Consider the following 16891-nt stretch of genomic DNA (forward strand, 5'->3'; position numbering starts at 1 on the left):
CACATTTTCACACACAATTGCACACACACTATTACGCACCTACACATAGGCACACACACATATAAGCACACACACATTATCACACACTCACACACAATCGCACACTTATATACACACTCACACAATCACTCCCACTCACACAACTGAAATTTCACAAAGAAACACACTCACACCCACACACACTCACAGACTCATTCGCACTCACACACTGCTGCACTCACTCATCTACACACAGAGAGACACCAACACACATTCACAGAATGTCACAAATACACACACTCACACACTGCCACAAGCTCTCGCACACCTACTCACACACCAACACACACAGATTCACATGCACTCACACACACACTCACACAATGTCACACACACACTCACACACCTACACAGAGAAACACAAACATTTTCAGACTGTCAGGCACAAACATGCACACACACACAGTCACCCACTCATATACACATTCACTCACTCACTCCCACTCACACACCTGCACTCTCACAAACACCCTAACACTCTCACCCTTACTCACAGACACACACACACTCAGACAGAAATGCACTCCCACATAGACTCAGACAATGTCACACACACACCTAAACGAAAACACACTCACTCACACACACAAACACAATGACACACTCATATACACAATCACACACTCATTCCCAATCACACCTACACACTCACAAACTCACACACACAGACAAAAAAACACACACACACAAACACAATGACACACTCATATACACACTCACACAATCATTCCCAATCACACCTACACTCTCACAAACTCACACACACACACAAACACATGAGCACTCACGCACATTGACACAGTGCCATAAAGAGTCACACACCTACACACATGTAGACAAACCCACAAGCACACAGACACACAGACTCACACGCATTCACACTCACAATCACCCGGTCACACACACTCACACACATACTCACACAAACACTTACAGACACACACGCACTAACACTGAAACACTGTCAAACACACTCGCACACCTACACAGACAAACAAACCAACACACAAACACAGGCTCACATGCAATCACAAACACACTCACAAATAGTGACACACTCTCACCTGCACACACAGACACACTCACACCCACTCACAGACAAAAACACTCACACACAATCACACACTCGTATACACACTCTCTCCCACTAACACACCTACACACACACAAACAAACGCATCATCAAACACACACACACTCACATACAGAAATCACACAGGCACTCAGACACTCCTACACTCACACACACTGTCACACACACTCACAAACACACGCAATCACACAGATTTCAGCACAATCACACACCTACACACACAGACACACTCACACACATTCTCCCACACAAGCACACACACACACAATAACCCAATCGTATACACATTCACACACTCACTCCCACTCACACAACTACACACACACACTCTCACAGAGTCACATGCTCTCACACCCACACTAAAACAGTCAGACACACACACCTGCAAACAAAGACGCTCAGAAACTCACCCACAAACACAATCACGCACAATAACACACTCGAACACACACTCCCACTCTCACACCCACTCACACCTACACACACACGCACTCACACACACACACATATAATTACAACAATGTCCCTCAAACAGACACTCCTACACTCTAATGCTCACACACACTCTCACACACCCACACAAAATCACGAAGACTGACACTGTTTTTCACACTCACACACACACACAAAAAAAATTTCACACACATTCTCACACACAATCACACAGAATCAGACACAATCACACACCCGTATACACACACACACACAAACTCTCACACAACTACACTCTCACAAACACACTCACACATTCACACACCTACACACATAAACACCCACATTCTCACACACAATTGCACACACACATTTACGCACCTACACATAGACACACACACATATAGGCACACACACAATCACACACACTCACACACAATCGCACACTTATATACACACTCACACAATCACTCCCACTCACAGAACTGAAATTTCACAAAGAAACACACTCACACCCAAACACACTCACAGACTCATTCGCACTCACACACTCACACACTGCTGCACTCACTCATCTACACACATAGAGACACCAACACACATTATCAGAATGTCTCAAACACACACACTCACACACTGCCACAAGCTCTCGCACACCTACTCACACACCAACACACACAGAGTCACATGCACTCACACATACACTCACACAATGTCACACATACACTCACACACCTACACACAGACACACAAACATATTCAGACTGTCAGGCACAAACATGCACACACACACAGTCACCCACTCATATACACATTCACTCACTCACTCCCACTCACACACCTGCACTCTCACAAACACCCTAACACACTCTCACCCTTACTCACAGACACACGCACACTCAGACAGAAATGCACACCCACATAGACTCACACAATGTCACACACACACCTAAACAAAAACACACTCACACACACACACAAACACAATGACACACTCATATACACACTCACACACTCATTCCCAATCACACATACACTATCACAATCTCACACACACACAAAGACACATGAGCACTCATGCACATTGACACACTGCGATAAACAGTCACACACCTACACACATGTAGACACACCCACAAACACACAGACACACAGACTCACACGCATTCACACTCACAATCACCCGGTCACACACACTCACACACCTACTCACACAAACACTTACAGACACACACGCAATAACACTGAAACACTGTCAAACACACTCGCACACCTACACACACAAACAAACACACAAACACAGGCTCACATGCAATCACAAACACACTCACAAATACTGACACACTCACACCTGCACACACAGACACACTCACACCAACTCACAGACATAAACACTCACACAATCACACACTCGTATACACACACTCTCCCACTAACACACCTACACACAGACAATAAAACGCATCATCAAACACACACACTCACGTACGGAAATCACACAGGCACTCAGACACTCCTACACTCACACACACTGTCACACACACTCACAAACACACGCAATCACATAGAATTTGGCACAGTCACACACCTACACACACAGACTCACTCACACACATTCTCACACACAATCACACACACACACAATCACCCAATCGTATACACATTCACACACTCACTCCCACTCACACAACTACGCACACACACTCTCACATTCACATGCACTCACACCCACACTAAAACTCTCAGACACTCACACCTGCACACAGACGCTCAGAAACTCAACCACAAACACAATCACACACAATAACACACTCGTACACACACTCCCACTCTCACTCCCACTCACACTTACACACACACACACTCACACACACACATATATTAACCACAAAGGCCCTCAAAAAGAAACACCTACACACAAACGCTCACACACACTCTCACACACCCACACAAATTCACGAAGGCTGAGACACTGTTTCACACACTCACACACATACACACAGACACATTCACTCACATTCTCACACACAATCACAAAAACTCAGACACAATCACACACCCGTATACACACTCACACACAAACAAACACTCACACAACTACACTCTCACAAACACACTCACACATTCACACACCTACACACAGAAGCACCCACATTCTCACACACACAATTACGCACATACACATAGACACACACACATATAGACACACACACATACTCACACACAATCACACACACTCACACACAATCGCACACTTATATACACACTCACACAATCACTCCCACTCACACAACTAGAATTTCACAAAGAAACACACTCACACCCACACACACTCACAGACACATTCCCACTCACACACTCACACACTGCTGCACTCACACATCTACACACACAGAGACACCAACACACAATCACAGAATGTCACAAACACACACACTCACACACTGCCACAAGCTCTCGCACACCTGCTCACACACCAACACACACAGATTCATATGCACTCACACACTCACACAATGTCACACACACACTCACACAATGTCACACACACACTCACACACCTATACACAGAAACACCCACATATTCAGACTGTCAGGCACACACATGCATACACACACAGTCACCCACTCAAATACACATTCTCACTCACACCCACTCATATCCCTGCACTCTCACAAACACCCTAACACACTCTCACACTTACACACAGACACACACACTCAGACAGAAATGCACTCCCACATAGACTCTCACAATGTCACACACACACCTAAACGAAAACACACTCACTCACACACACAAACACAATGACACACTCATATACACACTCACACACTCATTCCCAATCACACATACACACTCACAAACTGACGCACACACACAGACAAAAACACTCACTCACACACACAAACACAATGACACACTCATATACACACACACTCATTCCCAATCACACCTACACTCTCACTAACTCACACACACACACAAACACATGAGCACTCACAAACATTGACACAGTGCCATAATCAGTCACACACCTACACACATATAGACACACTTCACAAACACACAGACACACAGAATCACACGCACTCACACACACAATCACACTGTCACACACACTCACACACCTACTCACACAAACACTTACAGACACACACGCACTAACACTCACTCAAACACTGTCAAACACACTCGCACACCTACACAAACAAACAAAACAACACACAAACACAGGCTCACATGCAATGACACACACACTCACAAAAAGTCACACACTCTCACCTGCACTCTCAGACACACTCACACCCACTCACAGACAAAAACACTCACACACAATCACACACACGTTTACACACTCTCTCCCACTAACACACCTACACACACACAAACAAACGCATCATCAAACACACACACACTCACATACAGAAATCACACAGGCACTCAGACACTCCTACACTCACACACACTGTCACACACACTCACAAACACACACAATCACACAGACTTCGGCACAATCACACACCTACACACACAGACACACTCACACACATTCTCACACACAATCACACACACACACAATAACCCAATCGTATACACATTCACACACTCACTCCCACTCACACAACTACACACACACACTCTCACAGAGTCACATGCACTCACACCCACACTAAAACAGTCAGACACACACACCTGCACACAAAGACGCTCAGAAACTCACCCACAAACACAATCACGCACAATAACACACTCGTACACACACTCCCACTCTCACACCCACTCACACCTACACACACACGCACTCACACACACACACATATAATAACAACAATGTCCCTCAAACAGACACTCCTACACTCTAATGCTCACACACACTCTCACACACCCACACAAAATCACGAAGACTGACACTGTTTTTCACACTCACACACATACACACAAAATATATCACTCACATTCTCACACACAATCACACAGAATCAGACACAATCACACACCCGTATACACACACACACACAAACTCTCACACAACTACACTCTCACAAACACACTCACACATTCACACACCTACACACATAAACACCCACATTCTCACACACAATTGCACACACACATTTACGCACCTACACATAGACACACACACATATAGGCAAACACACAATCACACACACTCACACACAATCGCACACTTATATACACACTCACACAATCACTCCCACTCACAGAACTGAAATTTCACAAAGAAACACACACCCACACACACTCACATACTCATTCGCACTCACACACTCACACACTGCTGTACTCACTCATCTACACACATAGAGACACCAACACACATTCTCAGAATGTCTCAAACACACACACACACTGCCACAAGCTCTCGCACACCTACTCACACACCAACACACACAGATTCACATGCACTCACACATACACTCACACAATGTCACACACACACTCACACACCTACACACAGACACACAAACATATTCAGACTGTCAGGCACAAACATGCACACACACACAGTCACCCACTCATATACACATTCACTCACTCACTCCCACTCACACACCTGCACTCTCACAAACACCCTAACACACTCTCACCCTTACTCACAGACACACGCACACTCAGACAGAAATGCACACCCACATAGACTCACACAATGTCACACACACACCTAAACAAAAACACACTCACACACACACACAAACACAATGACACACTCATATACACACTCACACACTCATTCCCAATCACACATACACTATCACAAACTCACACACACACAGACACATGAGCACTCACGCACATTTACACAGTGCCATAAACAGTCACACACCTACACACATGTAGACACACCCACAAACACACAGACACACAGACTCACACGCATTCACACTCACAATCACCCGGTCACACACACTCACACACCTACTCACACAAACACTTACAGACACACACGCAATAACACTGAAACACTTTCAAACACACTCGCACACCTACACACACAAACAAACAAACACACAAACACAGGCTCACATGCAATCACAAACACACTCACAAATACTGACACACTCACACCTGCACACACAGACACACTCACACCAACTCACAGACATAAACACTCACACACAATCACACACTCGTATACACACACTCTCCCACTAACACACCTACACACACACAATAAAACGCATCATCAAACACACACACTCACGTACGGAAATCACACAGGCACTCAGACACTCCTACACTCACACACACTGTCACACACACTCACAAACACACGCAATCACACAGATTTCGGCACAATCACACACCTACACACACGGACACACTCACACACATTCTCACACACAATCACACACACACACAATCACCCAATCGTATACACATTCACACACTCACTCCCACTCACACAACTACACACACACACTCTCACAGTCACATGCACTCACACCCACACTAAAACCGTCAGACACACACACCTGCACACAAAGAAGCTCAGAAACTCACCCACAAACACAATCACACACAATAACACACTTGTACACACACTCCCACTCTCACTCCCACTCACACTTACACACACACACACTCACACACACACATATATTAACCACAAAGGCCCTCAAAAAGAAACACCTACACTCAAACGCTCACACACACTCTCACACACCCACACAAAATCACGAAGACTGAGACACTGTTTCACACACTCACACACAGACACACAGACACATTCACTCACATTCTCACACACAGTCACAAAAACTCAGACACAATCACACACCCGTATACACACTCACACACACACAAACACTCACACAACTACACTCTCACAAACACACTCACACATTCACACACCTACACACAGAAGCACCCACATTCTCACACACACAATTACGCACATACACATAGACACACACACATATAGACACACACACATACTCACACACAATCACACACACTCACACACAATCGCACACTTATATACACACTCACACAATCACTCCCACTCACACAACTAGAATTTCACAAAGAAACACACTCACACCCACACACACTCACAGACACATTCCCACTCACACACTCACACACTGCTGCACTCACACATCTACACACACAGAGACACCAACACACAATCACAGAATGTCACAAACACACACACTCACACACTGCCACAAGCTCTCGCACACCTGCTCACACACCAACACACACAGATTCATATGCACTCACACACACTCACACAATGTCACACACACACTCACACAATATCACACACACACTCACACACCTATACACAGAAACACCCACATATTCAGACTGTCAGGCACACACATGCATACACACACAGTCACCCACTCAAATACACATTCTCACTCACACCCACTCATATCCCTGCACTCTCACAAACACCCTAACACACTCTCACACTTACACACAGACACACACACTCAGACAGAAATGCACTCCCACATAGACTCTCACAATGTCACACACACACCTAAACGAAAACACACTCACTCACACACACAAACACAATGACACACTCATATACACACTCACACACTCATTCCCAATCACACATACACACTCACAAACTGACGCACACACACAGACAAAAACACTCACTAACACACACACAAAAATAATGACACACTCATATACACACACACTCATTCCCAATCACACCTACACACTCACAAACTCACACACACACACAAACACATGAGCACTCACAAACATTGACACAGTGCCATAATCAGTCACACACCTACACACATATAGACACACTTCACAAACACACAGACACACAGAATCACACGCACTCACACACACAATCACACTGTCACACACACTCACACACCTACTCACACAAACACTTACAGACACACACGCACTAACACTCACTCAAACACTGTCAAACACACTCGCACACCTACATAAACAAACAAAACAACACACAAACACAGGCTCACATGCAATCACACACACACTCACAAAAAGTCACACACTCTCACCTGCACTCTCAGACACACTCACACCCACTCACAGACAAAAACACTCACACACAATCACACACTCGTATACACACTCTCTCCCACTAACACACCTACACACACACTAAAAAACGCATCATCAAACACACACACACTCACATACAGAAATCACACAGGCACTCAGACACTCCTACACTCACACACACTGTCACACACCCTCACAAACACACGCAATCACACAGATTTCGGCACAATCACACACCTACACACACAGACTCACTCACACACATTCTCACACACAATCACACTCACACAATCACCCAATCTAATACACATTCACACACTCACTCCCACTCACACAACTACACACACACACTCTCACCGAGTCACATGCACTCACACCCACACTAAAACTGTCTGACACACAAACCTGCACACAAAGATGCTCAGACACTCACCCACAAACACTATCACACATAATAACACACACGTACACACACTCCGACTCTCACACCAACTAACACCTACACACACAAACACTCACACACACACATATAATAACCTCAAAGGCCCTCAAACAGACACAGCTACACTCAAACACACACACACTCTCACACAACCACACAAAATCATGAAGACTGAGACACTGTTTCAGACACTCACACACATACACACAGTCCCAATCACTCACATTCTCACAAACAATCACAAAAACTCAGACACAATCACACACCCGTATACAGACACAGCCACACACACACACTCACACAACTACACTCTCACAAACACACTCACATTCACACACCTACACACAGAAGGACCCACATTCTCACACACATTAGCACACACACAATTACGCACCTACACAGACACACATATATAGACACACACACGTACTCACACACAATCACACACACTCACACACAATCGCACACTTATATACACACTCAAACAATCACTCCCACTCACACAACAAGAATTTCACAAAGAAACACACTCACACCCACACACACTCACAGACTCATTCCCACTCACACAATCACACACTGCTGCACTCACACATCTACACACACAGAGACACCAACACACATTCTCAGAATGTCTCAAACACACACTCTCACACACTGCCACAAGCTCTCGCACACCTACTCACACACCAACACACACAGATTCACATGCACTCACACACACTCACACAATGTCACACACACACTCACACACCTACACACAGAAACACCCACATATTCAGACTGTCAGGCACACACATGCACACACACAGAGTCACCCACTCATATACACATTCTCTCACTCACTCCCACTCATATCCCTGCACTCTCACAAGCACCCTAACACACTCTCACACTTACACACTGACACACACACACTCAGACAGAAATGCACTCCCACATAGACTCACACAATGTCACACACACCTAAACGAAAACACACTCACTCACACACACAAACACAATGACACACTCATATACACACTCACACACTCATTCCAAATCACACCTACACACTCACAAACACACACACAAACACAGCCAAAAACACTCACACACACACAAACACAATGACACACTCATATACACACACACACTCATTCCCAATCACACCTACACTCTCACTAACTCACACACACACACAAACACATGAGCACTCACGCACATTGACACAGTGCCATAAACAGTCACACACCTACACACATATAGACACTACACAAACACACAGACACACAGATTCACACGCATTCACACACACAATCACACTGTCACACACACTCACACCCCTACTCACACAAACACTTACAGGCACACACGCACTAACGCTCACTCAAACACTGTCAAAGACACTCACAGACCTACACACACAAACAAAAGAACACACAAACACAGGCATACATGCAATCACACACACACTCACAAATAGTCACACACTCTCACCTGCACTCACAGACACACTCACACCCACTCACAGACAAAACCACTCACACACAATCACACACTCGTATACACACTCTCTCCCACTAACACACCTACACACACACTAACAAACGCATCATCAAACACACACACACTCACATACAGAAATCACACAGGCACTCAGACACCCCTACACTCACACACACTGTCACACACACTCACAAACACACGCAATCACACAGATTTCGGCACAATCACACACCTACACACACAGACTCACTCACACACATTCTCACACACAATCACACACACACACAATCACCCAGTCGTATACACATTCACACACTCACTCCCACTCACACAACTACACACACACACTCTCACAGAGTCACATGCACTCACACCCACACTAAAACAGTCAGACACACACACCTGCCACACAGACGCTCAGAAACTCAACCACAAACACAATCACACACAATAACACACTCGTACACACACTCCCACTCTCACTCACACTCACACTTACACACACACACACTCACACACACATATATTAACCACAAAGTCCCTCAAAAAGAAACAGCTACACTCAAACGCTCACACACACTCTCAGACACCCACACAAAATCACGAAGACTGAGAGACTGTTTCACACACTCACACACATACACACAGGCACATTCACTCACATTCTCACACACAATCACAAAAACTCAGACACAATCACACACCCGTATACACACTCACACACACACAAACTCTCACACAACTACACTCTCACAAACACACTCACACATTCACACACCTACACACAGAAGTACCCACATTTGCACACACACAATTACGCACCTACACATAGACACACACACATATAGACACACACACTTACTCACACACAATCACACACACACACAATCGCACACTTATATACACACACACACAATCACTCCCACTCACACAACTAGAATTTCACAAAGAAACACACTCACACCCACACACACTCACAGACACATTCGCACTCACACACTCACACACTGCTGCACTCACACATCTACACACACAGAGACACCAACACACAATCACAGAATGTAACAAACACACACACTCACACACTGCCACAAGCTCTCGCACACCTACTCACACACAAACACACACAGATTCACATGCAATCACACACACACTCACACACCTACACACAGAAACACCCACATATTCAGACTGTCAGGCACACACATGCACACACACAGTCACCCACTCATATACACATTCACTCACTCACTCCCACTCACACCCCTGCACTCTCACAAACACCCTAACACACTCTCACACTTACACACAGACACACACACACTCAGACAGAAATGCACTCCCACATAGACTCACACTATGTCACACACACACCTAAACAAAAACACACTCACTCACACACACAAACACAATGACACACTCATATACACACTCACACACTCATTCCCAATCACACTTACACTCTCACAAACTCACACACACACACAGACACATGAGCACTCACGCACATTGACACAGTGCCATAAACAGTCACACACCTACACACATGTAGACACACCCACAAACACACAGACACACAGACTCACACGCATTCACACACACAATCACCCTGTCACACACAATCACACACCTACTCACACAAACACTTACAGACACACACGCACTAACACTGAAACACTGTCAAACACACTCGCACACCTACACACACAAACAAACCAACACACAAACACAGGCTCACATGCAATCACAAACACACACACAAATAGTCACACACTCTCACCTGCACACACAGACACGCTCACACCCACTCACAGACAAAAACACTCACACACAATCACACACTCGTATACACACTCCCTCCCACTAACACACCTACACACACACTAACAAACGCATCATCAAACACACACACTCACATACAGAAATCACACAGGCACTCAGACACTCCTACACTCACACACACTGTCACACACACTCACAAACACACGCAATCACACAGATTTCGGCACACACAACTACACACACAGACTCACTCACACACATTCTCACACACAATCACAAACACACACAATCACCCAATCGTATACACATTCACACACTCACTCCCACTCACACAACTACACACACACACTCTCACAATCACATGCACTCACACCCACACTAAAACTGTCAGACACACACACCTGCACACAGATGCTCAGAAACTCAACCACAAACACAATCACACACAATAACACACTCGTACACACACTCCCACTCTCACTCCCACTCACACTTACACACTCACACTCACACACACACATATATTAACCACAAAAGCCCTCAAAAAGAATCACCTACACTCAAACGCTCACACACACTCTCACACACCCACACAAATTCACAAAGACTGAGACAGTGTTTCACACACTCACACACATACACACAGACACATTCACTCACATTCTCACACACAATCACAAAATCTCAGACACAATCACACACCCGTATACACACTCACACACTCACTCACACAACTACACTCTCACAAACACACTCACATATCCACACACCTACACACAGAAACAACCACATTCTCACACACAAATGCACTCACATATTTACACACCTACACATAGACACACACACATATAGGCACACACATATAATCACACACAATCACACACACTCACACACAATCGCACACTTATATAAACACTCACACAATCACTCCCACTCACACAACTAGAATTTCACAAAGAAACACACTCACAGCCACACACACTCACAGACTCATTCGCACACACACACTCACACACTGCTGCTCTCACACATCTACACACACAGAGACACCAACACACAATCACAGAATGTCACAAACACACACACTCACACACTGCCACAAGCTCTCGCACACCTACTCACACACCAACACACACAGATTCACATGCACACACACACACTCACACAATGTCACACACACACTCACACACCTACACACAGAAACACCCACATATTCAGACTGTCAGGCACACACATGCACACAGTCACCCACTCATATACACATTCACTCACTCACTCCCACTCACACACCTGCACTCTCACAAACACCCTAAAACACCCTCACACTTACACACAGACACATACACACTCAGACAGAAATGCACTCCCACATAGACTCAAAGAATGTCACACACAGACCTAAACAAAAACACACTCACACACACACACAAACACAATGACACTCTCATATACACCTTCACACACTCATTCCCAATCACACCTACACACTCACAAACTCACACACACACACAGACACATGAGCACTCACGCACATTGACACAGTGCCAAAATCAGTCACACACCTACACACATGTAGACACACCCACAAACACACAGACACACAGACTCACACGCATTCACACTCACAATCACCCGGTCACACACACTCACACACCTACTCACACAAACACAGACACACACGCACTAACACTGAAACACTGTCAAACACAATCGAACACCTACACAGACAAACAAACCTACACACAAACACAGGCTCACATGCAATCACAAACACACTCACAAATAGTGACACACTCTCACCTGCACACACAGACACACTCACACCCACTCACAGACAAAAACACTCACACACAATCACACACTCGTATACACACTCTCTCCCACTAACACACCTACACACACACAAACAAACGCATCATCAAACACACACACACTCACATACAGAAATCACACAGGCACTCAGACACTCCTACACTCACACACACTGTCACACACACTCACAAACACACGCAATCACACAGATTTCGGCACAATCACACACCTACACACACAGACTCACTCACACACATTCTCACACACAATCACACACACACACAATCACCCAATCGAATACACATTCACACACTCTCTCCCACTCACACAACTACACACACACACTCACAATCACATGCACTCACACCCTCACTAAAACTGTCAGAGACACACACCTGCACACAAAGATGCTCAGACACTCACCCACAAACAAAATCACACACGATAACACACTCGTACACACACTCAGACCCCCACACCAACTCACACCTACACACACACACACTCACACACACACACATATAATAACCACAAATGCCCTCAGACACAGCTACACTCAAAAACACACACACTCTCACACACCCACACAAAATCATGAAGACTGAGACACTGTTTCAGACACTCACACACATACACACAGTCACAATCACTCACATTCTCACAAACAATCACAAAAACTGAGACACAATCACACACCCGTATACACACACACAAAAAAACTCACACAACTACATTCTCACAAACACACTCACACATTCACACAGCTACACACAGAAGCACCCACATTCTCACACACATTTGCACACACACAGTTACACACCTACCATAGACACACACACATACTCACACACAATCACACACACTCACACACAATCACACAATTATATACACACTCACACAATCACTCCCACTCACACAACTAGAATTTCACAAAGAAACACACTCACACCCACACACACTCACAGACTCATTTGCACCCACACACTCACACACTGCTGCACTCACACATCTCCACACACAGAGACACCAACACACATTCACAGAATGTCACACACACTCACACACTCCCACAAGCCCTCGCACACTAACTCACACACCAACACACACAGATTCACATGCACTCACACACACTCACACAATGTCACACACACACTCACACACCTACACACAGAAACACCCACATATTCAGACTGTCAGGCACACACATGCACACACACACAGTCACTCACTCATATACACATTCACACACTCACTCACACTCACACACCTGCACTCTCACAAACACTCTAACACACTCTCACACTTACACACAGACACACACACACTCAGAAATGCACTCCCACATAGACTCACACAATGTCACAAACGCACCTAAACAAAAACACACTCACTCACACACACAAACACAATGACACTCATATACACACTCACACACTCATTCCCAATCACACCTACACTCTCACAAACTGACACACACACACAAACACATGAGCACTCACGCACATTGACACAGTGCCATAAACATTCACACACCAACACATATATAGACACACTTCACAAACACACAGACACACAGACTCACACGCATTCACACACACAATCACACTGTCACACACACTCACAACCCTACTCACACAAGCACTTACAGACACACACGCACTAACACTCACTCAAACACTGTCAAACACACTCGCACACCTACACACACAAACAAACCAACACACAAACACAGGCTCACATGCAATCACACACACACTCACAAGTAGTCACACACTGTCACCTGCACTCCCAGACACACTCACACCCACTCACAGACAAGAACACTCACACACAATCACACAATCATATACAAACTCACTCCCACTAACACACCTACACACACACTAACAAACGCATTATCAAACACACACACACTCACATACAGAAATCACACAGGCACTCAGACACTCCTACACTCACACACACTGTCACACACAACCACAAACACACGCAATCACACAGATTTCGGCACAATCACACACCTACACACACAGACACACTCACACACATTCTCACACAAAATCACACACACACACAATCACCCAATCGTATACACATTCACACACTCACTCCCACTCACACAAATACACACACACACTCTCACAGAGTCACATGCACTCACACCAACACTAAAACCGTCAGACACACACACCTGCACACAGACGCTCAGAAACTCAACCACATACACAATCACACACAATAACACACTCGTACACACAATCCCACTCTCACTCCCACTCACACTTACACACACACACACTCACACACACACATATATTAACCACAAAGGCCCTCAAAAAGAAACACCTACACTCAAACGCTCACACACACTCTCACACACCCACACAAATTCACGAAGACTGAGACACTGTTTCACACACTCACACACAGACACATTCACTCACATTCTCACACACAATCACAAAAACTCAGACACAATCACACACCCGTATACACACTCACACACACACAAACTCTCACAAAATTACACTCTCACAAACACACTCACACATTCACACACCTACACACAGAATTACCCACATTCTCACACACACAATTACGCACCTACACATAGACACACACACATATAGACACACACACTTACTCACACACAATCACAAACACACACACAATCGCACACTTATATACACCCACACACAATCACTCCCACTCACACAAATAGAATTTCACAAAGAAACACACTCACACCCACACACACTCACAG

Source organism: Manis pentadactyla, chromosome 6, assembly GCF_030020395.1.
Source record: "Manis pentadactyla isolate mManPen7 chromosome 6, mManPen7.hap1, whole genome shotgun sequence".
NCBI lineage: Eukaryota > Metazoa > Chordata > Mammalia > Pholidota > Manidae > Manis > Manis pentadactyla.